The sequence below is a fragment of the Ursus americanus genome, chromosome 18 (genome assembly GCF_024610735.1).
Source record: "Ursus americanus isolate L20-20 chromosome 18, mUrsAme1.1.p, whole genome shotgun sequence".
NCBI lineage: Eukaryota > Metazoa > Chordata > Mammalia > Carnivora > Ursidae > Ursus > Ursus americanus.
The window spans coordinates 22,338,381-22,360,666 of record NC_142144.1 but is presented as its reverse complement, the minus strand read 5'-3'; the positions used below and the strand labels follow the sequence as shown (position 1 = coordinate 22,360,666).

Below are 22,286 nucleotides of genomic sequence, written 5' to 3'. Positions count from 1 at the left end.
ACATTCCGTAATATTGCAAAATGTTCCTGGGTTGCCCAGTGCAACTGTTGCCAACTCTGCCCTACGTTGCGACAACCTCAGGAACCGAGACTAGGAACACCGAGAGAAACAAGAAGAAGTTGTCTCCAACATAACCGGTGAATGATACTTTGTATTCCAAGAATCAGTTGGCTCCTGGCCGAGAAGAGTTGACCATGAAGAATTGATGTTCTTTTCTCTTACCCATTTCTTCTATTCCATTCCTCTCTGTTCTCTACAGTTAACACCTGTCTCCCATATTCACGACAGCCCAAATATGTCTTGGCTGAGCCAGTCAATGGTTGCTATGACACAAACTCAAAACCGAGGCTTACGCGGAGAGCAGCGTATTAATTCTCTGAAGCTGGTCACATACGCTCTTTCACTGAGGTCCGTTCTAGGGCATGCCTGTTGGTGAATGCATGCACGGATGTCCTTGGGGGCATTTAACACTGCAGTGAAGTCTTACAGTTTTTCGTCTTGATATTAGTGCCTGTAAGGATAGAATCCTGTAGGCTCTACCTCCAAAATACTGCTTCCCAAAGTTTAGTGTTCTAAGAATCACCTAGAAAGAGCTTATTTAAAATGCAGATTCGTGGGTCCCACCCCAGAAAGTCTGCTTCTATAGAATCTGCATTTGTTGGAAGTTTCCAGACCACAGTCTAAGAAATACTGATCTACAGAGCTACACCAGCACCTTCTCTTAAACTCTGTAGTAACAATTCAGATCCCCGCCTCTTACCATTTTCTGCCTGCGTAGACTCCTCCCTGGTACGGCTGCTCCAGGACACACCAGTGTAGTGATTCTCATTACCAGCTGTGTATTTCAACCACCTGGAGAACTTTAAAAAATTTCCTGATGCCTGTGCCTCACTCATAGCAATGAAATCAGCCTTGCTGGGACTGGGACTGCAGCTGTACCAGTCTAGCTGAAAGCAAACCCAGTAGATAGAACTGTGCAGCCAGAGTGGAGAACGACTGTTCTCACCATCCACTGCTCCCTTGGTCTTTCTCACCCGGCCGTAAAGTATTCTGAGGTTCCTTCTTGCCTAGAGCAGAGCTCCCCCACTGGTATCCCGGAGAAGGCAAACAGGCTCCAGGTGTGGCCCAAAACATTGACCTTCCAGTCATCAGGCTGCTCCTGGGCCCACAGGTGCCCAGGAAGCTCAACCCCAAGGTATGGCTGCTTGGGGAAGGGGTGTCATGTGAGCTGAGGTGGGTGGAAGTCCCCTCTGCAAAACCCCCCAAATCTCTGTCTTCACATATATTTGATTTTTTTCACCCAATTGTCACTGATATGCCCTCTGCATGGTTACAGGGTGACGCCTGAAACAGTGCCCGTATGTTTTGAAATTTGGTTGCATTATCACTGGGAAAGATTTGATCTAAAAACAACCTGGATTTGAACTCTATTGGCATTATCATTGTAAGTGCTAACATTGTATTGGGCTATGAAAAAAGAGGAACTGTTGTTTCTCTTAAACATCATTGTTCGATTGTTTCAAGTTTTTATCACTTCATGGGATTGGAGTTTGTTGTTGTTTTACGTTGATGGTTACTAGCTATGGTAGGAGGAGAAAACTTGTAAAAGCTTGGCCAGGAATTGCGTGTAGCATAACCTATCGAAACAAAGACATTTCCAGATGTTTAAAAGCAGTCATCTACCTGCCTTCAAGGTTTCAACAATATCAAAGTTATGAAATTTCTGTTTACTCCAACACTCCACAAAGGTAACAACTTGCTGGTCGGTTCTTGGATCGTGTTGAAAGGTTTCGTGAAAAATGGATTGTGTTGAAAGAGCCTGCTCATGTGAAGTGAAACTAGGGGCCACTAAGCCTGATCCCACTAGTTTGCTCCTGCATAAGCAAAGATCGTTCCAGAGGCTTCCTGTTCCTGAGAGCCAAACAGACTGGAAGTGATTTCCAGGCATAGTGACCTCAGTAGCATTGCGTTTGGTACCAGAGGTCAGGGATGATGGTCGTCATGGGAAAGAGAGGAAATGGGGCCAGGGAAATTCTCAATTCTTAACATGAGCTTTTAAAAAAAATGTTAAATGACAATACTATTTTAAAAATCTACAAAATGGGTGAAAGGACGAGTCACCGGCTGAAAAAATACTTGCAACATAAAATCAATAAAAGGCTAGCATCCAGAATGGACAATGAGTGCTAAAATACCAGTAAGAATAAACAATCCATAGAAAAATAGAGGCAAAGACTTGACTAGGTGCTTCACAAGAGAAAATCTGAGTAGCCAACAAGCGTGGTGAAAATGCTCAACATCATTAATCAGAAATGCAAAATAAAGTCAAAAATAGGGCTACAGGGGGCGCCTGGGTGGCTCAGTCGTTAAGCGTCTGCCTTTGGCTCAGGGCGTGATCCCGGCGTTCTGGGATCGAGCCCCACATCAGGCTCCTCCGCTGGGAGCCTGCTTCTTCCTCTCCCACTCCCCCTGCTTGTGTTCCCTCTCTCGCTGCCTGTCTCTCTGTCAAATGAATAAATAAAATCTTTAAAAAAAAATAGGGTTACACATCCACTAGTTGGATTTAATTTGAATTTAAAGGTCTGAGTACACTAAATTGGGGAGGTTGCGGAGTAACAAAGTCTTATTCCTGTAGCACCTAGTAAAACTGGCATTTAATAAGCTTAAGCAAATTCATACTTGACTCAACACATGGCCCCACGGTCCAGCAGCATTGGCATCAGCTGAGAGCTTGGTAGAACTGCAGAATCCCAGACCCACCAAATCAGTGATCAGCATCTTAAGATCTGCAGGTGAGTTCATGGACACAGTAAGGTTTAAGAAGCATCGCTCTGACTCCATGATTTCATTCCAAGCCTACTCCTTAAAGAACCTCATTCGTGACACCATTGTTTGTAAACACAAACTGAGACTAATCCTAGTCTGTTGACAGTGGAATGGTGTAGCCATAGGATAGATTACTATACGGTCAGGAGGACAAATGAAAAGTACAACTATGCATATGCACACGGATGACATTCACAAGCATGGAGAAAAGTGCAAGAAACAGAACAGTGAGTGATTCCATTTATCTTTGCACATGTGTTTTGTATATTCTCTGCATTTCACAATTAAGCCGTTTAAGTGATGTTCCTGGAAGCAAAGCTTGAAGTTTTGCTTTAAAAAATTAGAAAAGATCTTTCTGGGGAAGTTGTATACAATTCTGTATTAACTTTCCTAATTGTTTGTTTTGGGGTTTTGTATAAAGGGCTTAAAATAAGCTAGCATTTCACTATGGCACGTATAGATGTCCCCAGATCCTTTGCACTCTAACCCAGTAAGCTGCTCACATATTTTCTTTGTGTACCACGACCTAACATAAAACCTTGTGAAGCAGGGACCCAGAGGCCACATATTTCAAAGGCCTTCAAGGTCCCAGCCTTCACCTTGCAGCTTTATCTTTGCTCTGCTCCAAATTCTAGCCATTGGATCACTGGCCTTTCTCCAAAGACGCTGCCGTGACACTATGACAAGGCCCTGGATGCTCTTCTTTCCTCGGGGCTTTGATAAAACACCCAAGACAATTTCTGACTTCCTAGACTAATCGCGCTTTCACAACCCTAATGATCTGATCAAGTCATCTGTGCAGTTGTTTTGACCTGTTTTTCCTCTGCTAGACTAGGAACAACTCTAGAGCTGTGTGTTCTTTAAATTGTAGGGGTGCCTGGGTGCCATTATAAATGGGATTGTTTTCTTAATTTCTGTTCTACTTTGCTATTAGTGTATGGAAACGGATTTCTGTACTTTGTATCCTGCAACTTTCCTGAATGTGTTTATTCTAATAGGTGTTTGGTTTGGTTTGGTTTGGTTTGGTTTGGTTTGGTTTGGTGGTGTTGTTGTTTGTAGAGTATTTAGGACTTTTTAGTATAATGTCAAGTCATCTGCAAATCAGGACAGTTTGGCTACTTCCTTACCAGTTTGGATGCCCTTTATTTGTCTGATTGCTACGGCTAGGGCTTCCAGTACTATATTGAATAAAAGTGGTGAGACTGGACATTCTTTCTCAATTTTTCACCATTGAGTAAGCTGTGAGCTTATCATATAAGGCCTTTATTATATTGAGGTATGTTCCCTCTAAACCTACTTTGTTGAGAGTTTTTACTGTAAACAGATGTAGAAAAAAACTTTGATAAAATTTAACCTCTATTGAGATGATCGTAGTTTTTAATTCTTTCTTTCTTTCTTCCTGCTGTTTAACTTGGGGGCTTTCCATTACCCTGCTTTCCAGATCACAGACTCGTTTCTCTGCATCCACTAGTCTGTTGTTTCCCTCTAATGTATTTTTCATTTCAGTGATCGTATTCTTCAGTGCTGACTGGTTCTTTATATATATATATATATATATATATATATATATATATATATATATATATATATATATATACTTTATATATATATATACTTTATATATGGTTCTTTATATATATATATATATATATATATATATATATATATATATATATATATATATATATTTTAATCTTTGTTGAAATTCTCATGGAGTTCCTCCACTCTTCAGTCCAGCAAACATCTTTATAATCATTACTTTAAACTCTTTATCAGGCATATTGCTTATCTCTGCTTCATTTAGCTCTTTTTCTGAGGTTTTGTCTTGCTCTTTCATCTGGAGCTTATTCTTCCGTCTCCTCATTTTGCTTGACTTTCTGTGGTTGTTTTTATGAATTAGGCAGAACAGCTGCTTTTCCTAAACTTGAAGAAGTGGTCTTGTGTATGGCCATCGCCTGCGTAGACTGTGTGTCTGATGACTTTGGCTGGTTGGCTGGAGCTGTGGCTGGAGCTGTGGCTGGAGTGGGCTGAGGGTCACTGGGGCTGATCATAGGATGTTTATCCTTCAGGTTGTGAATGTGGTTTATCACACTGCTTTGCAGAAATTGAGCCATCCTTGAATCCCTAGAATAAATCCCCCTTGATAATGGTGAATGATTCTTTTAATGTATTGTTGAATTTGGCTTGCCAATATTTTGTTGAGAATTTTTGCATCCATGTTCATCAGGGGTGTTGGTCTGTAGTTTTGGGTTTTTTGTGTGGTCTCTGTTTTTGTAATCAGGGTAATGCAGGCATTGTAGAATGTTTTTGGAAGTTTTCCTTCCTCTTTGTGTTTTGTTTTTTGTGTTTTGTGTTTTCTTTTCTACTCAGTAGTTTGGGAAGAGTAAGTATTAACTCTTCTGTAAATGTTTGGTGGAATTCACCAGTGATTCCATTTGGTCCTGGACTTTGCTTAGTTGAGAGGTTTTTGACTACCAGTTCAACTTTGTTATTAGTAATCTGTTCAGATTTTCTATTTCTCCCAATTCAGTTCGGAAAGACTGTGTTTTTAAGAATTTATCCATTTCTTCTGGGTTGTCTAATTTGTTGGAATATTTTTCATAAGTCTCTTATAAAACTTTTGTTTCTATGGTGTCAGTTATTTCTCATTCATTTCTGATTTTGAGTTATTTTTCTTGAGGAGTCTGCCTTAAAGGCTTTACCACTTTATCTTCTCAAAGAACAGGCTCTTGGTTTTGTTGACCTTCCTATTTTCTGTTTGTTTGTTTGCATTTTTGTTCTGATCTTTTTTTCCTTCTAACTTGAGGCTTTGATCTTTTTCTGAGATATGCCTGTATCACTGTAAATTTCCCTCTTAGAAATTTCACCATGCCTCCAAAGACTTTGGACTCATCTTCATTTGCCTCAAGGTATGTTTTTGTTGTTGTTAATTTCTCTTTCATTTCCTCATTGACCCATTGATTAGTAGCATTCGTTTAGCCTCCATATGTTTGGGGTTTTATTTTCCTTTTTTTTTTCTTGTAATTGATTTCTAGTTTCACACCATTGTGGGCAGAAAAGAAGCTTGATATTTCAATCTTGTTAAACTTTTTGAGACTTGTTTTGTGGCCTAACATGTGATCTATCTTGGAGAGTGTTCCATGTGCCCTTGAAAAGTATGGGTATGTTGTTATTATGGGTTAAAATGTCCTGTTATGCCCATCTGGTCTAATTTGTCTTTCAAAGATATTGTTTTCCCATTGATCCCCCCCCCTTTCTGGATGATGTATGCACTGATGTAAGTGGAATGTTAAAGTCCCCCACCATCGTATTACTGGTTTCCCTTTGTCTATCGATATTTTCTTTACGTATTTAGGTGTTGCAATTTTGAGTACATGGATACTTATCAATCCAACAGGAATATAACATTTATGCCTTTATCATTGTGTAATGCCCCTTTTGTCTCTTGTTACAGTCTCTGTTTTAAAGTCTATTTTGTCTGATATAAGTATGGCTACCCCAGCTTTTTTTTTTCCCCCATTTGCATGGAGTATCTTTTTCCACCCCTTCCTTTCAGTCTGTATGTGTCTTTAGTTCTGAAACGAATTTTTTGTACGCAGCATATGGATGGGTGTGTGTGGTTTTTATTTTTAATCCTATCTATGTCTTTTGATTAGAGCATTTGGACCATTTACAATTAATTACTGAAGGTATATATTTCCATCCCGTTCATTGTTTTATGGTCATTTTTATAGTCCTTCTCTTCCTTCTTGCTCTTTTCCTTGTGATTGATGACTTTCTTTAGTGCTATCCTTGGCTTTCTTTTATTTTTTTGTGTATCTATTATAGGGTTTTGGTTTGCGGTTACCATGAAGTTTCTATGTAACATCCTAAGTAATTGACAGTCTGCATCAAGTTGGTCACTTAAATTGGAACGCATTCTAAAAGAATTTCATTTTTGCTCCAACCCCCACTGCCTTACGCATATGTTGCCATATTTTCTTTTTGTGAGTCTCCTTAACTAACTTTTTAAGATCGAATTAATTTTACCACTTCTTAAAAAAATTCCAATATAGTTAATATAGTGTTATTATTAGTGTTTCAGGTGTACAATATGCAAGTCAACAATTAGTGTTATTATTAGTGTTTCAGGTGTACAATATAGCAAGTCAACAAGTCTATACATTACCTTGTGCTCGTCATAAGTGTACTCTTAATCCCCTTCACCTATTTCAACCATCACCCAGCACCCCCCCCCCCAGCCTGCACCTCCCCTCTGGTAACCATTTGTTTTCTATAGTTCAGAGTCTATTTTTGGGTTTATCAACGGACCTTTCGGTTGCTTTCATATTTTGGCTATTGTAAATAATGCTGTTATGAACAAAGGGGTGCATGTATCTTTTCAAATTAGTATTTTTATATTCTTGGGATAAGTACCCAGTACCCAGCAGTGAGATTGCTGGATCATGGCGTAGGTCTATTTTTAATTTTCTGAGGAACCTCCATATTTTCCTCAGTGGCTGCACCAGTTTGCATTCTGGCCAACAGTGCATGAGTGTTCCTTTTTCTCCACATCCTCACCAACACTTGCTGTTTCTTGTGTTTTTAATTTTAGCCATTCTGACAGGTGTGAGGGGATATCTCATTGTAGTTTTGATTTGTATTTCCCTGACGATGAGTGATGTTGAGCATTTTTTCATGTGTCTGTTGGCCACCTGGATGTCTTCTTTGGAAAAAATGTCTACTCATGTCTGCTGCCCATTTCTTGACTGGATTTTTTTTTTTTTTTGGTGTTTTAGTTGTATCAGTTCTTTATATATTTTGGATACTAACCCTTTATCAGATAGGTCATTTGGAAATATCTTCTCCCATTCACTAGGTTGTCTTTTTGTTTCCTTTGCTGTGCAGAAGCTTTTTATTTTGATGTAGTCCCAATAGTTAATTTTTGCTTCTGTTTTCCTTGCGTCAGAAGACCTATCTACAAAAAATGTTTCAGCTGATGTCAAAGAAATTACCACCTGTGCTCTCTTCTAGGAGTTTTATGTCTCACATTTATGTCTTTAATCCATTTTGAGTTTATTTTTGTGTGCAATATAATCAAGTGGTCCAATCTCATTCTTTTGTACGTAGCTGTCCAGTTTTCCTAATATAATTTGTTACCTGGCCTTTTCCCCATTGCATATTCTTGCCTCCTCTGTCAAAGATTGACCATATAATCATGGGTTTACTACTGGGCTCCCTTTTCTGTCCCATTCATTTATGTGTCTATTTTGTGCCAATATCATACTACTGTGATGATTATGGCTTCATAGTATATCATGAAATCTGGGATTATGATACCTCCAGTTCTTTAAGATTGCTTTGGTTATTTGGGGTCTTTTTGTGGTTCCATACAAATTTCAGGATTATTTGTTCCAGTTCTGTGAGAAATACTATTGATGTTTTGATAGGGAATGCGTTACACCTGTAGAATATTTTGGGTAGTGTGGGCTTTTTAACAATATTGTCCATTCATGAGCATAAAATATCTTTCCATTTGTTTGTATCAACTTCAGTTTCTTCAATGTTTTTTTGTTTTGTTTTGTTTTCAGAGTACAGGTCTTTTACCTCCTTGGTTGGGCTTATTCCCAGGTATTCTATTCTTTTTGGTGCAATTCTAAATAGGATTGGTTTTTCTTTCTGTAAATTCATTACTAATGTACAGAAATGCAATGGATTTCTGTATATAGATTTTTTTTGTATCCTTACTGAATTCGTTTATCCGTTCTAGTCATTTTTTGGTGGAGTCTTTAGGGTTTTCTGTATGTAGTATCATGTCATCTGCAAATAGTGAAAGTTTGACTTCTTCCTTACCAATTGGGATACCTTTCATTTCTTGTCTGATTGCTGTAGTTAGGACTTCTAGTACTATGTCAGATAAAAGTGGCGAAAGTGAACATTCTTGTCTTGTTCCTAACTTTAAGGGAAAGCTCAGTTTTTCAGCATTGAGTGGGATGTTCACTGTGGGTTTTTCATATATGGCCTTTATTAGGTTGAAATATGTTCCCTCTAAATGTACTTTGTTGAGGGTTTTATCGTGACTAGATATTGAAACTGTCAAATGCTTTTTCTGCATCTGTTGAACTCATTATTTCTATCCTTGTGGATGTATCACGTTGGTTAATTTGCTAATATCGAACTACCCTTGTATTCCAGGAATAAATTCCACCTGATCATATTGAAAGATTTTTTTAATGTTTTGTTGGCTTCTTTTTGCTAATATTTTGTTGAGGATATTTGCATCTATGGTCATCAGAGATATTGGCCTGTAGTTCTCTTGTTTTGGAGTGTCCGTATCTGGTTTTGGTATCAGGGTAATACTGGCCTCATAGAATGAATTAGGAAGTTTTCCTTCCTTTTCTATTTTTTGGAATAGTTTGAGAAGAATAGGTATTAAGTCTTCTTTAAATGTTTGGTAGAGTTCACCTGTGAAGCCATCTGGTCCTGGACTTTTGTTGGGAATATTTTGATTACAGATTCATTTGCTGGTAACTGGTCTCTTCAGGTGTTCTATTTCTTCCTGATTCAGTTTTGGGAGGTTATGTTTCTAGGAATTTATCCATTTCTCCTAGGTTGCCCGATTTGTTGGCATATTACTTTTCATAATATCCTTTTATAATCCTTTGTATTTCTGTAATGTTGGTGGTTCTTCTCTTTCATGGCTGATTTTGTTTGAGTCTTTTTTTTTTTTTTTTTTTTTAGTTAATCAATTTTATTGAATTTTTCAAAGAACCAGCTCCTGGTTTCATTGATTCTTTTACATATAATATAAATCTCCTTTACTTCTGCTCTAATCTTTATTTCCTTCCTTCTGTTTTGGGTTTTGTTTGTTCTTCTTTTTCTAGCTCCTTTTGGTATAAGGTTAGGTTATTTGAGATTTTTCTTCTTCTTCTTTTTTTTAAAGATTTTATTTATTTATTTGACAGAGAGAGAGACAGCCAGCGAGAGAGGGAACACAAGCAGGGGGAGTGGGAGAGGAAGGAGATTATTCTTCTTGATGTAGGCCTGTATTGTTATAAACTTCCCTCTTAGAATTGCATCCCAAAGATTTTTGGACCATTGTGTTCTCATTTTCATTTGTCTCCATATATTTATTTCCTCTTTGGCTTCTTGGTTGGCCCATTCATTGATTCGTAGAATATTATTGAACTTCCACGTATTTATGTTTGTTCCCAGATTTTTTCCTTCCAATTCATTTCTAGTTTCATAGCATTGAGGTTGGAAATTGATCTTTTAAAATTCGTTGAGACTTGTTTTATGGCCTAATATGTGTTCTATTTTGGAGAATATGCAATGTGCACTTGAAAAGAATGTATATTTTGCCATTTGGGGATGGAATGTTCTGAATATGTTAGATCCATCTAGTCCAATGTATCACTCAGAGACACTGTTTCTTGTTGACTTTCTGTTTGGGTGTGACCTATCCATTGATGTAAATGGGGTGTTAAAGTCCCCTATTATTACTGTATGACTATTGATTTACTTCCTTTGTTATTAGGCTGCTTTATATGTTTGCGTGCTCCCATGTTAGATGTATAAATATTTACATCTTTATAAATATTTATATCTTCTTGTTGGATCATTCCCTTTATGATTATATAGTGTCCTTTGTTTTAAAGTCTATTTTGTCCAATAGAAGTACTGCTACCCCGGCTTTCTTTTCACTTCCATTTGCATGATAAATGATTTTCCATCCCTTTACTTTGCGTGTGTCTTTAGGTCTTTTTGCAGGCAGCAAATAGATGGATCTTTTGATTGGAGCATTTACTCCATTTACTCCATTAAAGTAATTATTGATAGATAGATATGTACTTATTACTATTTTGTTTAATAGTTGTTTTTGTAGTTCGTTTCTTTCTTACATGGTTTGCTGGCTTTCTTTAGTGATATACATGGATTCCTTGCTGTTTATTTTTTTGCATATTTATTTACTGGTTTTTGATTTGTAATTTTTGATTGAATTATGTACTGGTTTTTGAACGAATTTGTAGCTTGTAATTTTGATTTGTAACACACATGTAATTTGCATATAATATCATATGTGTATAGCAGTCTTTTAAGTTGATGGTTGCTGAGGTTTGAAATCATTCTTTACTCCTTTCCTCCTTCCCACGTTTTTAGGTATATGGTGTCATATATTACCTCCTTTCCTTTTGTCAATCCTTTGACTGATTTTTATTTAATTTTTTTGGGTATACTTATTTTTTACTGTTTCTGTGCTGCTTTTCTTACTCCTACTTATGGTCTTTCTGTTCCACTTTCTGTTTCAGAGTCCCCTTTAACATTTCTGGTAGGGCTGGTTTAGTGGTCATGAATTCCTTAAAGAGTTTCCCAAACAAGTTAATCTCTCCTTCTGTTCTGAACAATAGCCTTGCTGGATAGAGTATTCTTGGCTGTAGGTTTTTTTCTTTCAGCGCTTTGAGTATATCGTGTCACTCCCTTCTGGCCTGCAAAATTTCTGCTGAAGAATCAGCTGATATTCTTTGAGGTTTTCTCTTGTACATAACTAGTTGCGTAAAGCTCCTCTAAAACCTTCCAAAAGCTCCTCTAAAACTTTCTAATGTACTGCCAGGAGTAGGAGCCATGCCCTTAATCTGATCAAATCCTGCCCTGCCCTTTTTCCCTCCCTCCCAATCTCTCTCAAAGGATCTGCTGGAATCTAGATCAGGGGCCCCCTCTGTATCCTCAATGTATTCTTTTTTTTTTTTTTAATGATTTTTTATTATGTTAGTCACCATACAGTACATCCCTGGTTTCCGATGTAAGGCTTGATGATTCATTAGTTGCGTATAACACCCAGTGCACCATGCAATACGTGCCCTCCTTACTACCCATCACCAGTCTATCCCATTCCCCCACCCCCCTCCCCTCTGAGGTCCTCAGTTTGTTTCTCATAGTCCATAGTCTCTCATGTTTCATTCCCCCTTCTAATTACCCCCCCTTTCTTTATCCCTTTCTTCCCCTACCGATCTTCCTAGTTCTTATGTTCCATAGATGAGAGAAATCATATGATAGTTGTCTCTCTCTGCTTGACCCATTTCACCCAGCATTATCTCCTCCAGTGCCGTCCATGTTGTAGCAAATGTTGAGAACTCGTTCTTTCTGATAGCTGAGTAATATTCCATTGTATATATGGACCACAACTTCTTAATCCAGTCATCTGTCGAAGGGCATCTCGGCTCCCTCCACGATCTAGCCACCGTGGACATTGCTCTACGAACACCGGGGTGCATATGGCCCTTCTCTTCACTACGTCTGTATCTCTGGGGCAAATACCCAGCAGTGCAATGGCTGGATCATAGGGTAGCTCAATTTTTAACTTTTTAAGGGACCTCCACACTGTTTTCCAGAGTGGCTGTACCAACTTGCATTCCCACCAACAATGTAGGAGGGATCCCCTTTCTCCACATCCTCTCCAACAATTGTTGTTTCTTGCCTTGTCTATTTTTGCCATTCTAACTGGCGTAAGGTGGTATCTCAGTGTGGTTTTGATTTGAATTTCCTTGATGGCTAATGATTTTGAACATTTTTCATGTGTCTGTTAGCTATTTGTATGTCTTCATTGGAAAAGTGTCTGTTCATATCTTCTGCCCATTTTTTGATTTGTTTATTTGTTTCTCGTGTATTGAGTTTGAGAAGTTCTTTGTAGATCTTGGATACCAGTCCTTTATCTGTAGTGTCATTTGCAAATATCTTCTCCCATTCCGTGGGCTGCCTCTTAGTTTTTCTGACTGTTTCCTTGGCTGTGCAGAAACTTTTAATCTTGATGAAGTCCCATAAATTCATTTTATCTTTTGTTTCTCTTGCCTTTGGGGATGTGTCATGAAAAAGGTTGCTTTGGCCGATGTCGTAGAGGTTGTTGCCTATGTTCTCCACTAGAATTTTGATGGATTCCTGTCTCACATCAAGGTCTTTCATCCATTTGGAGTTTATTTTTGTGTATGGTGTGAGATAGTGGTCAAGTTTCATTCTTTTGCATGTAGCTGTCCAATTTTCCCAGCACCATTTATTGAAGAGACTGTCTTTTTCCCACCGGATGTTTTTTCCTGCTTTATCAAATATTAGTTGCCCCTCAATGTATTCTTGGAACATTACTCCTTCCTTAACTGAAATATTGTAAGGGTTCTTCCTTCCTAATCTTTTACATTCCACATACCCAGAGTCAGGAAGTGATTGGATTTTGTGCTTGCCCTCGTGCCCTTTATAAACTACTCTCTGCAAAATTTCCCGCTCCTTTGAAACTCATTCACATCATTATACCAATTTCTTAACCCTCATTATTGCTGCCCTCTGCTGTCTACGAACCCCCTCATTCAGTAAAGATGGTTCACCTAGTAATTTTCTTATCCCTATTCTCATTTTCTTTCTCAGCAATCACGTAATCCCCTGGTCTCCAATCCTTGACTTGCTGTGTTCCAACCACTTTCCTCTATCCCACCTCTCCACCCATTCATGGTCACTTAGTCCTTATCTTCCCTGGAATCTGCATTACCTCTGAAATCCTGCCCTGCTCCTCATCTCCCATCTGTCCCTTCACTTGTTCAATCACTCCCACTGCCATCTTTTTTTGACCTTGTCAAGACCTCTGATCCCCAGACTCCATTGCTTTTCTAACTCCACCAGGCTCCTCCTAGCTTCGCTTTTACCTTTATCCAGCTGTGATAATTTCCTTTTATAAAAACACTGCATCAGTGTAGTCCGTCCTCTGAAAATATGGTCTACTCATTTGCTTCCTCCCTCTATTGCACTCACCTCCTAAAACCCTATGCTGCTTGCATTCTCTCTACCTTTGATTGCCTTCCCTGAAGCAGCTGAACGGCTGGAGGAGCACAGAACAGGGTTTTGAAGTCCTAACAAACTTCTCATGGGCACTCAGTCCTGCCTAGAAACCATCGTGTACTTCCCCCTTTTGACAACTACTGTTTCATACTTTCTCCTTTAAAATTGCCTGCTTGCTTTCCTCTTACTTTCATCTTAGAAAATAGAAACCATCAGATGACCATTCCATCTTTCTATCCCCAAACCCACAATTCCGTTTATATTTGCGTGCATCTTTATTCGTGGATTTACTTCTGGGCTCTCTATTCCATTCCATTGATCTATGTATTTGGTTTTTTATGCCAATACCATACTGTTTTATTTACTATAGGATTGTAATAGTTTGAAATCAGGAAGTGTGATGCCTCCAGCTCCAATCTTTCTCAAGATTGCTTAGGCTATTTTGTGGGTCCATAAAAATTTTAGGACTGTTCTATTTGTGCAAAAAAGGACATTGGAATTTTAATGAGGATTGCATGGAGTCTGTAGATTGCTTTGGGTATTTCAGACATTTTAAGAATACTCCAATCCATGAGCACAGAGTATCTTTCCACTTATTTGTGTCATCCTCAATTTTTTTCATAAAGGTCTTAGGAGTTTTCAGCGTATGTGTCTTTCACTTCCTTGGTTAAGTCATTCCTAGGCAGTTTGTTCTTTTTGATGCAATTGTAAATGGGACTTTTTAAATTTCTTTTTATAATCTGATAGTTCATTTGTGTATGGGAACAAAGATTTCTGTGTATCAATTTTTGTATCTTGTAACTTAATTCATTTATTCGAATGGTGGTTTTGTGTGTGTGTGTGTGTGTGTGTGTGTGTATGTGTGGGTGTGTGTGTGTATGAAATCTTCAGGGTTTCTATATATGATATGTCATTTGCAAATAGTGACAGTTTTACTTCCTTTCAAATTTGGATGTCTTTTTTTCCATTTCTTGCCTAATTGCTTTGACTAGGACTATGTTGACTAAAAAATGGTGAGAGTGGGGAATCCTTGTCTTATTCCTGGTCTTAGACTAAAAGCTTTCAGCTTTTCGTCATTGAGCATAATGTTAGCCACAGGTTCAACATATATGGCCTTTATTATGTTGAGGTATGTTCCCTTTACACCTACTCTGAGAATTTTTATGATAAATGGATGTTAAATTTTGTCATGCTTTCTGGCATCTATTGGTGTGATCATGAAACGTTTCTCCTTCGTTTTGTTAGTGTAGTATACCATGTTGATAGACTTTCCTGGGTTCTGAACCATCCTTATATCCTTGGAATAAATCCCACTCGGTCGTGGTATATGATCCTCTTATTGTATTGTTGAATTCCGCTTGCTAACACTTGAATGTTTTTGCATCTATGTTCATGAGGGATATTGGCCTTATCATTTACTCTTTTTTGCAATGCTCTTGTCTTGGTTTTGGCATCAAGGTAATGCCGGCCTCAAAAAAGGAGTTTGGAAATGTTCTTTCATCCTCTATTTTTTTTTTTTTTGGAAGAGTTTTAGAAGGATTAGTATTCTTCAAATATTTGATACAATTCACCAGTGAATCCATCTGGTCATGTAGCTTTTGTTGTTGTTGTCATCATTGTTTTTGGGAAATTTTCGATTACTCCATACTAGCAAATCAGTCTGTTCAGACTTTCTATTTCTTCATGATTCAGTCTTGGAAGGTTGTATGTTTCTGCGAACTTAACCATTTCTTCTACATTGTCCAACTTGTTGGCACATCTTATCAGTAGCCTCTTCAGATCTTTTGTATTTCTGTGGTATCAGTTGTAACATCTTTCATTTCTTTTTTGAGTTTCCTTTTTTTTTTTTTCCTGTCCTTGCGTTCATCTAAAGATTTGTCAGTTTTGTTTACCTTTTCAAAGAGCCAGTTCTTGGGTTCACTGATCTGTTTGGTTGTCGTCTTCGTGGTCTCTATTTCATTTGTTTATGCTCTGACAGTTGTTATTCCTTCTAACTTTTAGGCTTCCTTTTTTTTTTTTCCTTTTCCCCCCTTCATCAAAGCATGTCTGTTGACGTATAGATGACACACAGTCACATCGACTTCAGGTGTACAACATTGTGGTTCAACAACTCTATATGTTATGCTGAGCTCCCCACAAGTGTAGCTACCGAGAGTCACCAACGAGCTATTACAATGCCATTGGCTATATTCCCTGTGCTGTACCTTTCAATTTCCAGGACTTTTTCATTTTTGTAACTGGAGGCCTGTACCGCCCACTACCTTCAGCCATTTTGTGCACCCCTCCCCCCAACTCCCTCAGCTCTGGCAACCACCAGTTTGTTCTGTATTTATGGATCTGCTTCTGCTTTTGGACTTTTTGTTTTTCTGGAGTCCACATATAAGTGAAATGATATAGAATCTGTCTTTCTCTGACCTATTTCACTTAGCATACTACCCTCTAGGTCCATCCATGTTGCAAATGGCAAGATCTCTTTTTTTTTATGGCTGAGTAATCTATTGTGTGCACGTGTGTGTGTGTATATGCATATATATCACATCTATGTGTACGTATGTGCATTCACATAATCACATTTATCCATTCACCTGTTGATGGACACTTGGGTTGTTTCCACATCTTGGCTTCAATGAACATGGAGGTGCAGCTATCTTTTCAAATTAGTTTTTTGGGGGTAAATGCTCAGTAGTGGAATCACTAGATTGCATGCTAGCTCTATTTTAATTTTTTTTGAGGAACTTCCATACTGTTTTCCACAGTGACTATATACCAATTCACATTCCCACCGACAGTGCATAAGGGTTCATTTTTCTCCATCTCCTCACCATCACTTGTGATTTCTTGTCTTTTTTTTTATTCTAGCCATTCTGACAGGTGTAAGGGGATATATCTCACTGTGGTTTTGGTTCGCATTTCCCTGATGGGTGATGTTGAGCATCTTTTCATGTGTCTCTTGGCCATCTGGATGTCTTTGGGAAAATGACTATTCAGATTCTCTGCCCATTTTTTTTTTAAAGATTTTATTTACTTTAGACAGCACGGTGAGAGCCAGAGGCAGAGAGAGAGGGAGGGAAATTTCAAGCAGACTCCACGCTGAGCACAGAGTCCAATATGGGGCTTAATCCCAGGACCCTGAGACTATGACTTGAGCTGAAATCAAGAGTTGGATGCTCAACTGACTGAGCCACCCAGGTGTCCTTCTCTGCTCATTTTTTAATCAGACTTTTTGGGTGTGTATAAGTTCTTTATATTTTGGATATTAACCCCTTGTCAGATCGTTTGAAAGTATCTTCTGTTTGATAGGCTGCATTTCCATTCTGTTGGTTTTCTTTGCTGTGCAGTCCCAATAGTTTGGCGTAATCCTAATAGTTTATTTTTGCTTGTTTCCTTTGCCTGAGGAGGACTATCTAGAAAAATGTTGCTGTGGCCAATGCCAAAGCATTGCAAAGTTCTAGTTTTATGTTGTCAGGCCTCCTGTTTAGGCCTTTAATCTATTTTGAGTTTATTTTTGTATATGGTGTAAAAAGTGGATTAGTTTTATTCTTTCGCATGGAGCTGTCCAGTTTTCCCAGCACCATTTATTGAAGAGATGGTCTCTTCCTAATTGTATATTGCCCCCTTTGTTGTGGGTTAATTGACCATCCAAGTGTGGATTTAATTCTGGGCTTTCTATTCTGTTCCATCGATCTATGACTCTATTTTTGTGCCAGTTCTATACTGTTTTATTATAGCTTTGTAGGGTATGTTGAGATCTGTGATTGCGCTGTCACCAGCTTATCTTCTTAAGAGTGTTTTGGTTTGGGGCGCCTGGGTGGCTCAGTCGCTAAGCGTCTGCCTTTGGACCAGGGCGTGGTCCCGGGGTCCTGGGATCGAGCCCCATGTCAGGCTCCTCCACTGGGAGCCTGCTTCTTCCTCTCCCACTCCCCCCTGCTTGTGTTCCCTCCCTCACTGGCTGTCTCTCTCTCTGTCAATAAATAAATAAAATCTTTAAAAAAAATGTTTTCGCTAATCAGGGTCTCTTATGGTTCCATTCAAATTTTAGTATTAACTTTTTCTGGTTCTGTAAAAAACAAAAAACAAAACAAAACAAAGCAAAAAAAATAGTATTTTGATAGGAATTATATTGGATCTAGATTGCTTCTGGGTAGTATGGACATTTTAAAAACATTAATGCTCCCAATCTATGAGGATGGAATATATTTCCATTTGTTTGCGTAGTCTTCAAATTCTTTCATGATTGTTTTGTAGTTTTCAGAGTACAGGTCTTTTACTTCCTTGATTAAGTTTATTCCTAGGTATGGGGCTTCATTCATTCTTTTTCTAGTTCCTTGAGGTGTAAAGTTAAAGGTTTTTGCTTCTTGAGGTTCATTTAGCACTGTGAACTTTCCTCTTAGAATTGCTTTTGCTGTGTCCCATGAGTTTGGGTTTGTAGTCCGTTTTCATTTGTGTCCACGTATTTCTCTTCTGACTTCATTGGCCCATTGGTTGTTCAATAGCATGTTGTTTAATCTTCACATATTTGTGAATTTTCTAGCTTTCTTCTCATAATTGATTTCTAGCGTCATACCAGTGTAGTTGGAAGAGAATGTTTGATATGATTTCAGTCTTCTTAAACTTAAGACTTGTTTTGTGGCCTAAGATGATTTATCCTGGAGAATGTTCTACATGCACTTTAGAAGAATGTTTATTCTATTGCTTTTGGATGAGATGTGCTATATCATCTGTTCTATCCATCTGGTCTAATGTGGTGTTTGAGGCCTATTTATTTTTATTTATTTATTTATTTTTTAAAAGATTTTGTTTATTTATTCGACAGAGATAGAGACAGCCAGCGAGACAGGGAACACAAGCAGGAGGAGTGGGAGAGGAAGAAGCAGGCTCCTAGCAGAGGAGCCTAGGAGCCTGATGTGGGGCTTGATCCCATAACGCCGGGATCACGCCCTGAGCTGAAGGCAGACGCTCAACCGCTGTGCCACCCAGGCGCCTCTATTTATTTATTTTTATTTATTTTATTTATTTTGTTTATTTGTTTATTTATTTATATTTATATTTATTTTTAATTTATTTTTATTATTTTATTTTTTTATTTTTATTATTTTTATTTTATTTTTATTATTTTTATTATTATTTTATTTTTATTATTATTTTTAGTTTAAGTGTTTTAGTTTGGATGATTTATCCACAGATATAAGTGGGTTATTGAAGTCCCCTACTATTTATTGCTCTCTGTTCCTCTCTTTAGGTCTGTTAAAACTTGTTTTACGTATTTAGGTGCTCATGCACCCATCTTTAATCCACTGGTTATGATGGAAGAAATGACGTTCCTCCTACATGAGACTAGTGTCTTCCATTATACTCCAAATCCTATTCTCTCTTGACTACATAAGGAATTTCTTTTTTCAGGTATCTTTTCTACAAAACCAATCTCTACCTCTGTACATTTCCATTTGGATGCTGGCAAACCTGCTATCTTAAACACTATTTATTAATCCCACCTCTCACTCTAGGACAAAATTTCCCATGAGTACTACAAATTCTGCTTCCCTTTCTTTACGTTCTATTCACTTACTTTTTTAAAAAAGATTTATTAGAGTGAGAGTGCAGGGGGTGGGGTGGAGGGAGAGGCGGAGGGAGTCCTAAGGAGACTCCACACTGAGGACAGAGCCAGACACAGGACTCAATCTCATGACCCTGAGATTACGACCTGAGGCAAAATCAAGAGTTGGAAGCCCAACTGACTGTGCCACCCAGGTGCCCTATTCACTTAATTTTTTTAAAGTAATGCATAAGACATTCTTATGATACATCCAAGCATCTGTAGATAAAACTAAAAACCATTAATCTCTACCTGCCTTCCTTCTCCAGAAGTCACTGCTGTAATTAGAAATATTTCCTCGAAGATCTATTCATGTTAATTTACATGCAGGTTTACCTATAGAGAGAGCTATCCTGTCTCACGTTTTATACAGGTGGAATCCTACTATTCTGTATTGTTAATATTGTTCTACAACTTGGTTTTACTTATTTTCTACTCAGTGACTTTGATATTTTCCTATTTCAGCATTAATAGCTCCTTACTTTATATTACTTGGAACAGATTTATCATCTTTAATTTAGCTACTCCACTATTGATAGCAATCCAATTTTGAGCTGCTATAAAAAATCCTAGAATAATCATCCTTGGACATTCTTCTTTACACTGCATAATGTGATTCCTGTGTTATTTCTGATAATTCTTCGTTCCTCACCCATCCGGCTTCCATTCCTATCTTTCCATAGGACTTATTTATTTTGTCACAATCACCACCTCCATTATGTTTTCCTCTGCTATTTCTTAGCTTGTCCATGTTTTTTTTAGCATTTGATAGTTGATATGCCTTTCTTTTTGAAATATTCTCCTCTTTGCTTTTAGGATAAATCCTTCTTACAGGTGGCCAGGTGAGAAGAAGAAAAACCATTAAGCGTCTCTTGTTGGTTCCTGTTCTATTTGGTCTCTAAATACTGGGAGTTTTTCAGGCTGTCTTGAGTCTTCTTCATTCTGTGGATTATCTTCCTGGGTGATCTCCTAGATTCCTGTTTTTAAGAGCCATCTAAACACGCAGGTCATTGAGGGATGGCCATGTCTTCCAAATTCCTATGCCAGTCCAGACCTGCCCTTTGAGTTCTACACTAGTATCCAACAGCCTGTACGACATCTTCATTTGAATGCACACTGATGAAGCATCTCTTTCTCTCTCTCAGGTTTTGAAAGAGCGAGAGACCAAGCAGTGGGGAGGGAGCGGGAGAGAGAAGCAGACTCCCTACTGAGCAGAAAGCCTGATGTGGTGTTCGAACCCAGGACCTGGAGATCATGACCTGCACTGAAGGCAGATGTTTAACCAACCGAGCTACCCAGGCGCCCCTTATTTCATGCTTCTGATGGTTCTGCTATGCCAAGCTTTTTCTTGACTCGGCCTTTGTGTGGGGCATTCTCTCTGCTGTAGTGGGTTCCCTGACTCTGCATTTGGAGTCCTTTACACTCATCAGGTCTCACATCTTAGTCCCCTCAATACTCCATCCAAAGCAAGTCCCACTCTTCTCAATTACTGTGCCCATTTGTTTTGGCCTCCTAGGATATACTAGGCTCCTATTCACTAGTTTGCCTTCCTTTCTAGAATATAAGCTCTATGGGAAGGGTGTCTTTAGTCACAGCTGTAGTCCTATCTAGCAGAGTAGGTATTCACTTTTTTGAGAGATTTTCTAAGTTCAGCATTCCAATTTTAGATGAAGAAACCTAGGTAAGGCTCATTGTTTTTCTAGTCAGATTTTTAACCAGGAGGCGGTATAGTGGTTGAGAGTATGTACTTGGGCTCCAGACTCCCTTGCTTCAAATCTCCCATCTTCTGACTGGTGTGACACTGGAGAATTAACCTCTTTGCCTGTTTCTTCACTGGGAAAATGGGGATCACAGTACCTATCTCCTAGGATTGTTGTAGAAATTAAATTAACATGAGGATGGTCCACAGCATATGATTAATTCTGATTTTCATTATACAAATTTAAAAACTGTTTCTTACACATCTAGCCCTTTGCTGTGTCTAGAACACCTTTTTGTTTTTTACACTCTGGGTTTGACTTTTTTTTTTTCCTCCCCCCCCCGCTTTGGGGGAGGAATTTTAGAAACAAATATAGTTGACACACAATGTTAAATTAATTTGAAAAGTACAACAGTGATAAGTCTATATATTCTAAACTTGCAAGTGTAGCTACCATCTGTCATCATATAACACTTAAAATATCACTGATTATATTCCGTGCTCTACCTTTTGTCCTGTGACTTATTCGCGACTTGTATCTCACTATGCTTCACCCATTTTGCCCATCCACCACTCCACGCCCCATCCCCCGCAACTGTCAGTTCTCTGTATTTATAGGTCTGATTCTGCTTATTTATTCATTTTTGTTTTTTAGATTCCACATACAAGTGAAATCCTATGGTATTGTCTTTGTCTTATTCCATTTTGCATAATACTCTCGAGTCTACCCATGTTGCTGCAAATGGCAAGACCTGATTTTTTTAATGACTAATACCCCATTGTGTGTATATATACACATACCATCTCTCTATCCAGTCATCTGTTACTGAACACTTGGGTGCTTCCCTATCTCCTGTCTTGGCTATTGCAAATAATGCTGCAATAAACACAGAGGTGTGTGCATCTTTTTAAATCAGTGGGGTTTTTTGTTGATGGGTAAAAACCCAGTAATGGAATTACTGGTTAGGTACTTTCTAATTTTTTGAGGAAACTCCAGTTTTCCAGTGGCTGCACCAATCTGTATTCCCACTAACCTTTTTCTCCACATCCTTGTCGACACTTGTTACTTCTTGATTCTAGCCATGCTGACAGGTGTGCGGTGGTATCACAGTGTGGTCTTGATTTGCGTTTCTGATTGACTTTGGAGCATCTTTTCGTGTGTCTGTTGGCCAATCTGTAGGTCTTCTTTGGAAAAAATGTCTATTCAGATTCTGTCCATTTTTAAAATCAGATTATTTTGGTGTTGTGTAAATTCTTTATATTTTGGATTATCAGCCCGTCATTGGACCTATCATTTGCATTATTTTCTCCCATTCAGTAGGTTGCCTTCTGTTGGATTCCTTCTCTGTGCAAAGGCTTTTTAGTTTGGTA

At 38.3% G+C, this 22,286-nt stretch overlaps 1 long non-coding RNA gene across 1 annotated transcript in view; it reads left to right on the top strand.

Moving 5' to 3' along the window:
* The window catches only part of LOC123803386 (uncharacterized), a 32,042-nt gene that overhangs the window by 5,623 nt on the left and 4,133 nt on the right, over positions 1-22,286 (top strand). The gene's annotated exons all lie outside the window — the stretch shown is intronic.